Consider the following 14,383-nt stretch of genomic DNA (forward strand, 5'->3'; position numbering starts at 1 on the left):
TGAACTCTTTTTTGCGGGCTTTAAGTTGAGAGCGTGCAGATTGCCTGAGGTAACGGTGTAGCCCGCGCATGCCTAGTCGGGCTGGTAGTCCTTGCTGAAGGAGTCGGGCTTTAAGTGATAAACAGAATAAGTTAAGGGAGTGGAACTGGGCTTTGCTGCAGGTCAGAAACATTCAATGTGGTGTAGGGTAACCGGCAGCACAATCGGCTGGTGATAGGTTTGTCTCTGAGTTGTATTCAGTCCTGTTGAACTCTGCAATTGAACAATATGGTTTCTGGTTGAATAACACACAGGCTTAGTTAGCACGGGGATGATTAGTGATCAGAAATTATAGTTTACCAGTTATAAAGTTGGTAATGTTTCCTATGCAGTTAGGAGAGCTTGTGTAATATTTTTTCAGACTGTAGGTTATACTAAAGAATAAGGTTTCAATCTGTGCTGAACACAGCACCATTCCTTGTAGGCTGTCCTCTTCTAGCTTGGCCATTGTTATTCTGCTTTTTGGATCCTAAGTCTTCATAAGCTTTGGAAGAAGTGTGTGTGTGTGTGTGTGTGTGTGTGTGTGTGTGTGTGTGTGTGTGTGTGTGTGTGTGTGTGTGTGTGTGTGTGTGTGTGTGTGTGTGTAAATCTCTTAATGTCACTACTATAAACACAACAGCGAACTGTGCTAAACTAAATTGTGAGTTTAATGTGGGGGCTAGATGAGCAACGTCAAATTACAGGAGTTGTTTTAATTCCAATGTTTGTGTGTAAATGGTTAAGCAGCCATGTCTTAGTATTTTAGTTGTACAACTTATAATGAACCCTAGTGTGTGGGGTGTTGATCTGTGGTTCACTGATTATAAAAAGGTTAACATTTTCTCAAGCAGTTTGCATTTCATTTCCTGACAGGTTTTGTGATGCCTGCTTCACTGGAGGATGAAGAATGGCATCCAGAAATAAGTGCCTGTATGAATTCTGATTTTCTGAGGGCCAATAAACCAAGAATACCATTTGAATGAGCAGAATAGAAATTGTTTAAGCACTGCATGGTTTGGTGGGTAGTTAAGGTATGCCTTAAGCTTTGCAGGGTTTGTCATGAACGTGACTTGTTTCAGTTATCTTTATTTCAAGTCATCTTCATTGTCTGAGTTGCTTGTGGCAGGACAGTGTGTTGGTAAGTGCAGGGCTGTCCAACACTGGTGGTTGGCTGGTGGGAAATTCATGCTTGAAGGTGGTTTGGGCTTGTGGGAGGCTGGCATGTTTTTTTCTGGATTTCTTGTTGTAAGAGTTCAAGAGGTCTGGGGAATGGTGTAGCGTACCTCCTTAGTAGAATTAGTGTGAAAGGTTGTTTCTCTAGCCCCCCCCCTTTTTTTCTTGGCAAAGTTGCCATTGGTGGTGGTGGCAGGATATAGGGGTGTTGTCTGTTTATTGTGTTTGTAGTTTTTTATTTATTTATTTATATTTGTTGACCGGGAGTGTCCGAATGGACATAGGTCCATTTTCAGTGGAGGCCCGGGGAGGAAAGCTCCACAGTTAAAATAAACAGACAGTAGTTACATTGGATTACATAGTGATTAATAATTTACATAGCAATTACTTACAACATATTTACAGATGAAGAACATAGTACATCAGTAGACAATTAGAATCTTTATCTGTGAAGTACATAACAGACATTAACAAATGTTACAATAAGAAGTTCCTGCTGTATAATAAGTACTAGGCTTATGAGCATCTGAGCTTGCTATAATCAAGGTAGTTAGTGGAGTGGAAGGAAAGGTAGTGGTTGGATGGGGTGGGTGAGATTAGAATGGGAGTTGCAAGGGCATAGCCAGCATGTTTTTAGGTGTGCTTTTAGTAAAGTGTTGAAGTGGGTGCATGATGGTATGGAGGTAATTGTGGGTGGGATGGAGTTCCATAATTTGGCTATGGTGCAAGAGAATAGTGCTTCACCAGCAGAGTTATTAGCTTTAGTGATCTGCAAGTGACTTTTGTTGCTGGATCTTAGTGGTCTGGTGGTGCGATAGGGTTGGAGTAGATTCTGGAGGGATGGGACATTTAGTGGATGGTTTACTAGTTTGTGGGTGAGTGAGAGTTGATACCATTGAAGAAGGTGAGGGAGTTCAAGCCAGCCCAGTTCAGCACGTGAGAGACAGTGGTGACTATGGTAGGATGCCCCTGTGGCAAATTTGGCGATTTTGTTGTAGTAGGTCTCTAGCTTGTTTAGATCACATTGCCTTAGGTTGGTATATATTGGAGAGGCATAAAGTAGGGTGGAAATAAGGTGGGAATTTGCTATTGAAATATTTTCTGCTTTGGTGAGAAGTTTCTTATTTCTGTATAACGCTCCTAGTTTTTTTGTGGACTTTTTTTATGGTCATGGATATGTGAATGTCAAATTTTAGTTTATTGTCTGTTTCCACTCCTAGTAATTTGGTGTGATCAGTTGGGTATATAGTGGTGTTGTCTTTTGCTGTGATGTTAAAGTGAGAGTTGTTTTGAGTATGTTTGGTGGGTTGGAAGATGAGTAGTTTAGTTTTGTTTGGGTTGAGTATTAATTGGGCATCGGATAACCAAGTTTCAACAGAGGAAAAGGCTTCCTGTGTGATTTTTTGTAGTTTGGGTAGGGACTGGGCTGAGCAGATAATGGTTGAGTCATCTGCGTATTGTATGGGTATGCCATGTTTGGTGGCAGAGACTAGATTATTGATGAAAACAGAGAAGAGTAGAGGTCCAAGGATGGATCCTTGGGGAACCCCTATGGAGACAGGTAGTTGGGGAGATATGTCATTCTGCCATACAAAGGATTGTTGGCGGTCAGACAGGTTACTCTGAAATGAGTTGGTGACTGATTGTGAGAAGAATAGGTTATTGAGGACAGAGATTAGTTGTTTGTGTGGGACCATGTCAAATGCTTTAAATAGGTCTAGGAAAGTAGCAGAGGAGAGATAGCCATTGTTTTTATGCTGAAGGATAGTGTTAGTAAAAGAGAGTAAGGCAGTGGTGGTGCTATGGTTTGGTCGGAAACCATGCTGAGTATTGGAAAGGAGGTTGCTAGTAAGGAGGTAGTCTGAGACCTGAGAGTGTATGCATCTCTCTAGTATTTTGGAGAGTGGAGAGAGATTAGCTATGGGGTGGTAATTGGTTAGTTCTGTGGAGGGTCCGCCTTTGTGGAGGGGAATTATATGTGATACTTCCCACAGTGTGGGAACGTAACTTTCTGACAGAGATCGGTTAATCAAGATGGATACTGGGTAGGCCAGAGCATCAGCTGCGATTTGTAGGTATTCACTTGGGAGGTTGTCTACTGCTAATTTGGTGGGCTTAAGGTTGGTTAAGAGTTTTTTTTTATGTTAGAGGTAGGTACAGGAGAAAAAGAGAAGGCAGTGGGGAGATTACTAGTTGAAGGTGTGGGTTGGAGGGGAGGGGGGTTGTGTTGTTTAGCTAGTGATAGTATGGTCTGTGTGAAGTGTGTGCTGAATGAGGTAGCAATAATTTCTGAGGAGTGAGGGATGTTAGGAGGAGGGGTGCTGACTTTACCTGGGTGGAGGATGGAGTTTATGGAGGACCAGAATTGTTTGGGGCTGTGTTTGTAGGAGTCTAGGGCAGACTGGTAGTATTGGAATTTGTCCTGTTTTTTTAGCTTTTTGACTCTATTGCGTAGTTCTAGGAATTTCTGTCTAGTTGAGGGGGTTTTGGTTTTGCGCCAGTGCTCCCAGGCTTTATCCCTGTTTTTCATTTCTGACTTAGTGGTTTTCTGTAGCCATGGGGAGGGTTGTGCTTTGATTCTGGAAATTCTTATGGGGGCATGGTAATTAAGGATGCTCAGGAAGGTAGTATTAAAAAATTCAACTGCGTCATCAAGACTGAGGTACTTTAGAGGATGCCAGTTACATTCTTTGAGGGATGAGATGAATGTGAGTGGGTTAAAGTTTAGTTTTTTACGTATTTGATGGTAGATGACAGGTTTAGCTTGGTATAGCTATTTTTTGAGTAGGAATGTTGGGGAGTGATCACTGAGCTATGTAATAGGTTCTTCAGCTTTGCATTACTCATGTCTAGATTTTGACTCACATTTTAGTCTGTTTCCCACGAGTGATTTCAACAAGTTAGGGTTAAGTTGTTAAGGCAGAAGTTAGGAGTCCTTAACAACCAAAGTAGGCCTCACTGTTCCTGCCGTGGGCAAGATGTTTAAAGTGGCTCTAGGCTGTTTGGAGTGATAGAAATTAAGACTAGTAAAACACTTTCTTCAGAGGTGGTAGTCATGGAGATTCTTCAAGTACTATGACTGTGAGAGGCTCAAATGCAGAAATAGTCTTCCATGGAGTGGACTTCATATAGGGTTATATCACTATGTAGAACACTATATATAAAAAGGAAAAAAAAAAGTGGTGCTTAACTAGCAGTTTGTGCATTGTGTATGTATGTTGCAGTGAATGTGCTAAGATTCTCATGTCCAGGTTGGGTAGTTGGGGAAGATTTGGTGAAGTGTTAATTTTGTGGGTTTTCTTGGAGTCTTTAGCATGTTCTCTTGTTTTCTCATTCCCACCGTGGCCATAGAATGTGGAAGTTTGGAGGGAATGATCTCCTTCATAAAATTTGTAGTTGAAGATTGAAGTCATTTGAATAATAATAAATGACAGACATTTCAGCTTCAAGACTTCATATTATTCTAGCAACTTTTAAGTTTAAAACAAAATATTTAAATCTGTTCCTATTTTCGGGTCCTTGCTCACCCCCTCCCCCATCAGTTGTTGGTATACTCGTGCAATTGCAAACCTGTGGTTGTATTAATTTCTGAGTGGGTGTTTATACTTGAGAAGGCCCTATTTCTTCATTATGCTCTTGAGGCAGGCTGGCCCATGTTCAGTAAGGTACTAATGACCATGTGGGGGGTGGTGGTTGCACGCTCTCTGATTCCTTGGGGTGCAGAATACCTCAGAGGAGCACCATTCCCTTTCTCCTCTTGTGGCAATAGGGGCAGACAAAGGAGAGAGGAAAGAGGAGTGGGGGAGGGGGAAGGAAGAAGAAGAAAAAAGAGGGAAAAATAAAAAGGAAAATAATGGTGGTATTTAGATAATTACATGTTTAACAGGTGCTTTCTTTGTGGTACACAGGGATGCTTAAGTACTTGCACTTGATGTGCTGATATTTTTGACTGACACTAATATGATATACTGTGCAAACTGAACTTTGCTTGTCACACAAGACATGAGGGCCATGGTGTCCATACCTTTTCAGCTGTCCAGATTTTAGTGGAGTGTTACATCTCCAGTTGGTATCTCACTTTACTTTCTGTGTTTTAATGAGGGTCATTGATTCTGTTGCATGTTCTTGCTCTGGCTGTGAAAGGATTTGATGGGGGTAAGGTGGTGTCAGGTTGAGACTAAGGGAGGTAGGGCAGTGTATTGGGGGCAGTTCAGAAGCAAGGTGCACTGTGACATTGCCTAATGTCATTACATTTTGATTTGCGTGTGCAGAGAATTTACAGTGTCCTTTCTTTTGCAGGTGCAAGCAGTCAGGGTGCCTGAAGGAAGTGGATTTGGAAGGGGATGGATTTGATGGGGTGTTTTATCCACCTGTTCTATCTATACCTGTCACAGGAGACCTTATGAAAGAGATATGGCCTTGATGGCACATAATGTCATTAAGTAGTTGGATTATGCTTCTGTGAAGTATTTACCATGTTTTCTTTTACAGATCACACTGAAGTCACAGATGGGGACTTACAAGAGTGGGCATTATTTGGTGGGTTGAAGGAATGTGGACTTGACAGGTGAGAGAGGACACTGAGGAATGTGTTGGTTGATGGCGTGGTGTGAAAGGAGGTTACATTTTTTCCAATAGTGCAGCCAAACATGGAGCTGTTTATTTGTTTGTTGTGTTTTCCTTCCCTTCAGCCTCAAGGCAATGTCTTGTTTTTGTTTGATCTTGTGCAGAGAGCATCAGGATTGATTTTCATATGGGAATATTGGTAGCTGGGGTCTTCCTTGGTATGAGTCAGGTAATGTTGTAGCCATCAAGGATAGGGGATTTCTGGGTTGCATTAAGTTGGTTCAAGTTTGGGAGCTATGTGGGATGTTTTTGGGTAGGAGGATTTAGCTTCGATTTAATGCAGTTTCAGGCGAGACAGGGTTTGGTTAATTTACTACATTTTTGATGGTGATGGTATGTCACTGACCTTGTTTGCCATGGTGGCTTTGTGCAGTTTCAAGTTTTTGGTGGTGGTTTAAGTGTCTTGTAAATGGAATTTGAAAAGAGATTTCATGTAGTCTTTACATTCATTGGGCACTAAAATAGGGCTACAATCTGATGAAATGGTATTCAATTGCTTCGGCATGGTTTCAAGTTAAATAGTACCAAACTTAACATTGCATTTTTTGGGTGGTAAATGAGGTTCAATGTGGCATGATGGTATGCAATTGTCTCTGTGTGGTCTTTAGTGGCAGTGGGCTAAGGTTTGGTTGTCCAGTTGGCTTGTAATGCCCTTGGAATCTTTGCGAGATTGGTTGTGAGGTAAGGATTATTTTGTTCACGCTCATTGGTTATGCTAGGTTATGAGGCTATGGTTAATACCATAGCATAAAAGAGGTATTAGAGGTTTGTTTTCAGATGTTTAGGTATCTGGCTATTTTCGCTAGTTATGTGACAGGGTTTTAGGAGGTGATGACTTGGATCCATCTTGGTTAGAAAGGATGGGGTACACGGAATGATATCTGGCCTAATGCTTTAATGGTGGTTAGACTGCTGGAATTTTGTCAGAGAGCGGGGGAACAGCCTGGTCAGGCTGGTGGGTGGAGAAGAGGGGCAGGCTTGCCCTCTTCTGTTCCACCTCTGGTGTTAGATGTTCAATTCAATAAGTTAGGAAAGGCAAGAGACTGGTTGCGCTGCTTGATAAGGAAAGGCAAGTGAGTGGTTGCACTGCTTGATAAGTAAATAAGCAAGCGGAAGTAAGCTGCTTATTTGGTTGGAGGTAATTCTATAAATGGTAACTGAAGTGAGTGGTATGCTGCTACATCATAAGTAAACGAGTGGAGGTATGGACGTTGCTTACTGCTCAGGTTGAGCAAGGTCACGTTGTCTTACATGGATGTTATTTTTACCTATATTATGTTTTGATTGAAATAAAATAAATTTTGATTAACAATCATGTTTATGGAAGTTTAATGAAGGTCATCAAATGTCAATTCAGTGTGGTGTTTTTATTGAAGGGGACCGGGACAAATGAGATTTGGAACAGACCGATTTGTCCAGGGGCATCTTCAAGTGGGGTTAGATAAACAGAGTAGTAGGAATTTGAAGGCTAAGTGGTGGACAGGGTTAAATAGGAATGAGGAATGATTGGGAGGAAATGAGATAAGTGTAAGGAGGGGCTTAAATGGGTTTTAGGCAAGTGTAACTGGAGTAGGAATCACATTTTTGGCGTGAACTTGCTACCCACCCACCCCTCTCTAATAGTGGTGATTGCGGTTATTTTCAGTTTGGGCAGGGCGGAGAAGAGGTGCAGGTTTGCCCTCTTCTGTTCCCCCTCTGGTGGAGGATGTTCAGTTCAGTAAGTTGGGAAAGGCAAGTGAGCGGTTGTGCTGCTTAATAAGGAAAGGCAAGTGAGCGGTTGCACTGCTTGATGAGTAAATAAGCAAGTGGAGGTAAACTGCTTATTTGGTTGGAGGTAATTCAATAAATGGTAACTGAAGTGTGTGGTACGCTGCTTCATAAGTAAGCGAGTGGAGGTATGGATGCTGCTTATTGATCAGGATGAGCGGTGTCACACTGTCCTATGTTAATGTTACATGGATGTTATTTTTACTTATATTATATTTTGGTTGAAATTAGTGAATATCGGTTAACAATCATGTTTATGGAAGTTTAATAAAGGTTGTCAAACATAATTTGTTGCATGCATGAATTCTGCTAAGGATTACCTGTTTCTTCCTCTAGTTACCCAGGCATACCTGTTCTACTGTAACCATAAGGGCTTTTCAGAATGAACTCCTAACAAAAAAGAAATATTTGTACTTTTTTTCAATTATTGTACTGTTTTCAATCTTATAATGTACTGCATATAATCCTTACAACAAGAAATTGTTAAACTCTGCTTATTACATACTGAAATGTAATCTTGCAATGTACTGTACATATTCCTTTCAACAAAAAGTTGTTAATATCTGCATATTGCATGCTGAAATGTATTCTTAGATGTAAGCTCAAATCCTCACTTATGTACAGTATTGTATTTGGAGCTTTTCTCCCCTGGCCTCCACTGAAACTGGACCTGTGTCCAGTCAGACTTTCCAGTTAACAAACGTAAAATAAAATAAATAAAAATAAAAATTCTGTGTGGTGTTTTTATTGAAGTGGACAGGGACAAATACTTTTGAAACGTTATTACAAAAGCACATTATATGTTATCAAGCAAACACAGACATATAGATTATGTATCACTGTTCAGAACAAAGTATAATAGGTGGGCCATCATTATGTGTATTACACTGTTGCATCAGGTATACATTTTTCAGTGGTGCAACTCTCTGATTAATTCCAGTATGAACTGACAGTGCAAATACTTCAAAATAAACCATTAAGTGACATGGACTGTACTTCACAAATTCGATCACATTTCATTAACACTGTCCTGCATCATAATCTTTCTATTGTATTAGGAAAACTTTTTTATCCCTTCTACAAGAGTCTTTTTTTTAATTTACTAATATTCTTAAAGCCTACTGGAGTAGTAGGCAGAATTATTCCATCACTCAAAGGTGATGGTTTTCAGCTTTTTACACCCAAAGACTGGAATCACATATTCGGATATTTTGGAATACCACCATATAAATATTCTAGAATACTGTGTGCTTCTTGAGGATGATTGTTGAATTTGCAGTGCAGAGAAAAGTACAGTGGTGTTTCAGGTTACACAGAAGAGACATGTATGCATTCATAAAACTATTAGTTGCTGTTTTCTTTGCCTATGTTCTGCCCTATCTTATCTCATTCTGAAGCTTTAATATTGCAAAATGTATTCTCTGTCACAATTTCAGTACAGATCTTTTAAATAATTAAAAAAGAAGCTTACACACCTCCTAAACCACAGGTTAATGCAGTTTAAAAATAACCAATCTACAGTTTAACATATAGTGACAACCAGCAGCAGCAATCATAAGGATTATCCTCCTCCAATAACATTTTCTAACCAGCATGTTGTAAATAAAGTATGCCTACCAATGAAACCATGACTCAATTACTTTGGTTTTCATAAGCATTCCTAAGGTATGAAGTACTAGTCAAATTTAATGGGGCTGCTAATGCCTTGATCTTTAATGAGTGGCTGGCTAAGCTCTTCAAAGGGCATTTAGGCTGCAAGTTTAGGCATTAAGTTACACTGATCAAAGAGTACATGCAACAGTCAAACAGAAATTTGTTGAACTGCAGTAAATAAAGTGGAGTAGGAGATCCCAAGAAAATAAGCAGGAAGTATAAAAAAGAAAAAAGTGGGTGGAAATCTATTACATGCATTTAAGCTTTTGCAGGGAATCTGAGGCAAGAGTGAGTATAGGACACATATCCCTGCATCCTTGAAAAGGTAGAAATATTGGTCAGTTACACATATCTGGGATATTTATATTATTGTGTAAGTGAATAATGGACATTTGTACTGAATAATAACCTAAACTTACAAGTATTATTGAATTCTTGTAATCCTACAAGATGACTGTCTTGGCAAATGTCTACTTATCAACACGTGTAGACTCCTACTTTGTTTTGAAATTATTGCTGTTTGATCCATGAACTGTGTGTCTTAATGTAACTAATCAGCAATCCAGTAACAGGCTTTCTTCCATTCTCTTAGAAGCAAAGTCTCACTGTGTCAATGTCTTTAATACTATTCATTTGTGCATTGAATTCATTCCAGTTAGGCACACATTCCAGTTAGTTTGTGCATGTTTTAAGAGCTACTTGCTATTGTTTTGAAAAATGCTAGCTATTAGTTTGTCCACATGTGGTTACTGTACTTAAGGGAAGTTGTCATGTTTACCATGGTCCACACCTGCTTCTGTGGCAGCATGTACATGATACACCATTTGCTTGTACATTGTTTGCCCCACAGTATGCTGCCATTCACCTTCCAACACACATTGTTATAGCAGATGGGATTACTCACTGCTATCTGTGCAGGTGACCTGTGTATTAGAACTACATCATCTACTTGGTGTAGGTACAGTGGGTAGGAGTAAGCTTGCAGAACTATGGTTGCTTATCAGTCCTGAAACAGGAGGTGAGGATTCAGGAAGTGGTCCACCTCCTACCATAGTACAGTTCACTTTCAGGCACCTATTCTTGGACAATGCACATTGCATGCTGCTGTGCTTGGCTTGTGGGCATGTCAATGGAATATGCTATGTTGAGCAGTAGGGGAACCCTTTTCAGACATTAGGACAAAATACGAATTGTTAAACAAGCATTTTCCCTCATGATATGTAAACTTTGGCTGGTAGCCAATGATGAGACATCACTTGTTCCTTCATCTACCAAAATTGAAACTGCACTAAAATATGTTAGAGTATCCCAGCTGGAACCTTAAATAACAGTAGAAGAATTTGATAAACTCTGGGGTGGGATTCAGTAATCCTCCGTGTATGACTAAATAAGTCTTACCCAGAAATGGCAGTCTAACAGGAAGATGTCAGTGAGCCATGCATATTCATGAGGGTGCGCTGACTCAAGTGGAAGTCTAACATGGAGCATGCAAAACTGCAGGGGGCGTGTTGGACTACCAAGCAGTCCAAATATCCACGCCCCTGCAACTATATAAATGTGAAAATGACAAGTGCAATGAGCGAGTCCGCTGAAATATACACATAGCAAACACTACACATCCCCACATACCAAACCCCTTTGTAATTGTAAAATGTAAACCTTTATTTTTTTTTTTTTTTTATAATTCCCGATATAGCTGCCCGTATTTGCGCATGTTTGTGCGGGTGTGCCCATTGCTTAGCTACAGTTAGCAATTTCGACATTGAAGAGCATAATAAGAAATGTTTATGCAAATTAAGCCAAATTGCAATAGCGTAGTTGTAGATCCTTCACACAAAGAGGAGGCATTACCAGTTCTAGTCCCACCACTCCCCTTTCTATTTTATGTTTTAAATTAGTATATAAAATAATTCCTGACATATATGAATGAAATTTTAGTAAAAAGCATTGAAATGGCCTATGTATTAGTGAACAATATATATATATATATATATATATATATATATATATATATATATATATATAAATATAAGAAGGTGAGCAGCATTAAGGATATTGACATATAATTGCCCATAGCTAAGCAGCATTGTACCCAGCGCAGTATATTTGCCCATAGCAGTGACTTTACCTAGCGCAATATAGTTGCCCATAGCTAAGCAGTGCTTTACCTAGAGCAATATAGTTGCCCATAGCTAAGCAGTGCTTTACATAGCGCAATATAGTTGCCCATAGCTAAGCAGTGCTTTACCTATCGCAGTAGGTTTTTGCAGAGCTGCGCACTGTGCTAACCAGCACATCGTCGGGCAACATCGGGCAACGTGGAGCAATGTAGAGCAAAGTTGAGCAAAGTCGCCTAAACACAGCCACACCCCCTAGCCTGTCTGGACAGTAGTAAAATAAAAAGCAATGACAAGGCTCGAACCTGGTACACTGTACACCATAATCAAAGTACTGAACCACTAAGCCATGACAGCATAGCATAAACATGCACTGTTAACATACATATACTTATAAATGGAAGTTTAACCATTGCTAAGCAGATTTTCTGTTAGCTGAGAATTTTCAAAAATGGCCAATCACAAATAAGTGTGGGAAATGAGGCATATTTAAGCTCCATGGGCGGGAATACTCTCCATAACTGGTTGTAGCTCCCATCTGCAGTCAGAATGGCCGGTGCTGGAGAGGGTACTCGCTTTTGAGCGCAACAGTGGGGCATCGAGGAGTCAAAATACATAGTTTGGCTCCTTGTCCACCATCATGAGTCAAGACTCCTGCAAGGCCAGTTTCAAGGGATGGAGTACAAAGCGGAGGCTTGGAACCAGTTAGCTCATGATCTCACCAGTGCCACAGGCATCCCTTGGACTGGTGAGCAGGTCCATCACCACCATGCAGACCTGAAAAGACGGAAGCAGGACCAACTGAACCGATGGATACAGGAAGCCCATGACATGCAAGATGCCCCACTACTGAGTAGGTAGACATGGAATGAAGTATGTAAGAAATGCTATTATAGTCTATATAATGGATAGGTATGTCTTAATATCTCTTCATTTACTTCACAGCTGCAGGTGTTTGTGCTGTGAATCGGGAAGCCTCTGCAGATAGGCTGCTAAGGCTGTGCCACCAGGCAGGTTAGTAATAATTCTGCATGTATTATTATATAAAATAAGTGAGACAGCCTGAAAAAGATTGTTGTAACCCATTAATAAAGGTATGATAAGTCTTGAATAAAGTCTCTGCATGTATTGTAATATAAAATAAGTGAGAGAGTGTGAAAAAGTGTTGTAACCCATTAATAAAAGTATAATAAGTCTGGAATAAAAGTATTCTGCATGCACCAAAATATGAAATGAATGAGAGAGCCACTACAAAAGTGTATAATGTAATTAATAAAGGTATAATTCCTGGACTGTGTCCATGTCACTTTCTTTGATATGTTGTTGTACCCTTGCATTATGGAAATAGTACAGTTGTATTAAGTGCTGTCAATCCACACTTGTGTAGGTCCATATAAAGTGGATGAAGGGAATTCCAGTAGCTCTTAAGCATATATACAATCCTCAACTGTTGGTTCATGGCTAGTATGTACAGGTTAATCTGGCACATGAGTAGCTTGTGATTGTGTTCCCCACAAATGTCAGTGTGCTGCTAGAAATGTAGGGGTCTGTTTAAAGGTAGCTGATAACGTCACCTGAAGACAGCCAGATATGTAGATATATGAATATAAATGAAATATATAAATACATAGCAGTAACCTCTGCATCTTGAACAGTTTGTATGTCAGATACAGGTCAGGTATATAAACAACTACCACAACCCATTTCACAATTTAATGGACACTGCCTAGTGTAATAATACATGTAGGGGATATATACCTGCGGTCAGTAGGAATGTAGAGTAAAGTTATAAGTATATATAAGTTGTTAATGGAGTGATCTTTTTACACCCCACTTTATGGTCATAAATAATGCCATTCCACACCTAAATGGGTATGTGTAATCTGAAAAACTTTGTTGGGACATATGTCCTATTGGTTTATAAATATTTGCATGTACTTTGATGTATGTGCCCTGTTCACATACCACAATCTTGGTCGCCTGTTGCCACCAATCAACCCTGCATGCTGTTGGAATGTCCACTGTTGTTCTAAATATGCATGTGTTATGCTTGTTATTCAACTGTTGGAATTCTTGTGTGTTGGGTTAATGGGAATACTACTGCATGCTGTTACAACTAATTTGAAATGCTGTTGTCTGTTACTAACCCATATTGTTATTAAATCCTGCTAAACATAGAACATATGGGAAGGCTGGTCCCAGTGGTCCCTCCTCTCCCACCTCAGCTGGCGATGGCACCTGGCACCAGCATGTCAAGTGCCCAGCCCGGGACCTCCTCCTCCGGTGGCCCTGTGCCACCTTCGGTTGGAAGCATTGCAGGGGATGGGGCTCGTCCCCCCCCCCGTGCAAGCGTGGCCGGAGGAGGGCCACCTATCACCCTCCGAATGGTCCGGGCTGTGATGGGTAGAGAGATCAAGCGTTCAGTCGTTGATCCTATATGCCAGCTTGAGGCAAGAGTGGCGTGACTCATGGGTGAGCCTGCCCCTCCTATGCAGCCCCCAGCACAGCCACCCTCCCGGCTATGAAGGTGCAGTGGTGACTGCCCATGGGTGGGGATGTCAGTTCCACTGTTGCCATATGTGGGCTCATGGGCCTGCAATTTCCAAACACCCTTCCCCATCAATGGTGTTCACCCACCCCATGTGTCATATTCCGCCCCTGTATGCATCTTGCTTGTCTTGTCTGTTTACCTCCCAAACATACCTCCACAAATATACCTACTTCCCCTACCCCACATACCACTCTCACCTGAAAAAAAATGGGCAATCTGCTCCTACAAAAAAATTACGCCCCATACATAGCTGCCCATTTTGCACACATGTCCGCTGGACACATAAACTAAAATTTATTTGGCAGTACAACATACTTTGTTGTCCTCATCCCTCTCTCAGGGGTGGAAGGTTTCAAAATTCCATCCAAATTATTAGTATATACACAGCTGTTGCTGTTAAAGAAATGGGCAGCTATGGAACTTTCCTACACCCGTCCTGCACATCCTGAGCTTTTTCCCTACTGTCTTTCTCTCTTTG

This window comes from Protopterus annectens, chromosome 4.part0, assembly GCF_019279795.1.
Source record: "Protopterus annectens isolate FY-2018-M chromosome 4.part0, PAN1.0, whole genome shotgun sequence".
NCBI classification, from domain to species: Eukaryota; Metazoa; Chordata; order Ceratodontiformes; family Protopteridae; genus Protopterus; species Protopterus annectens.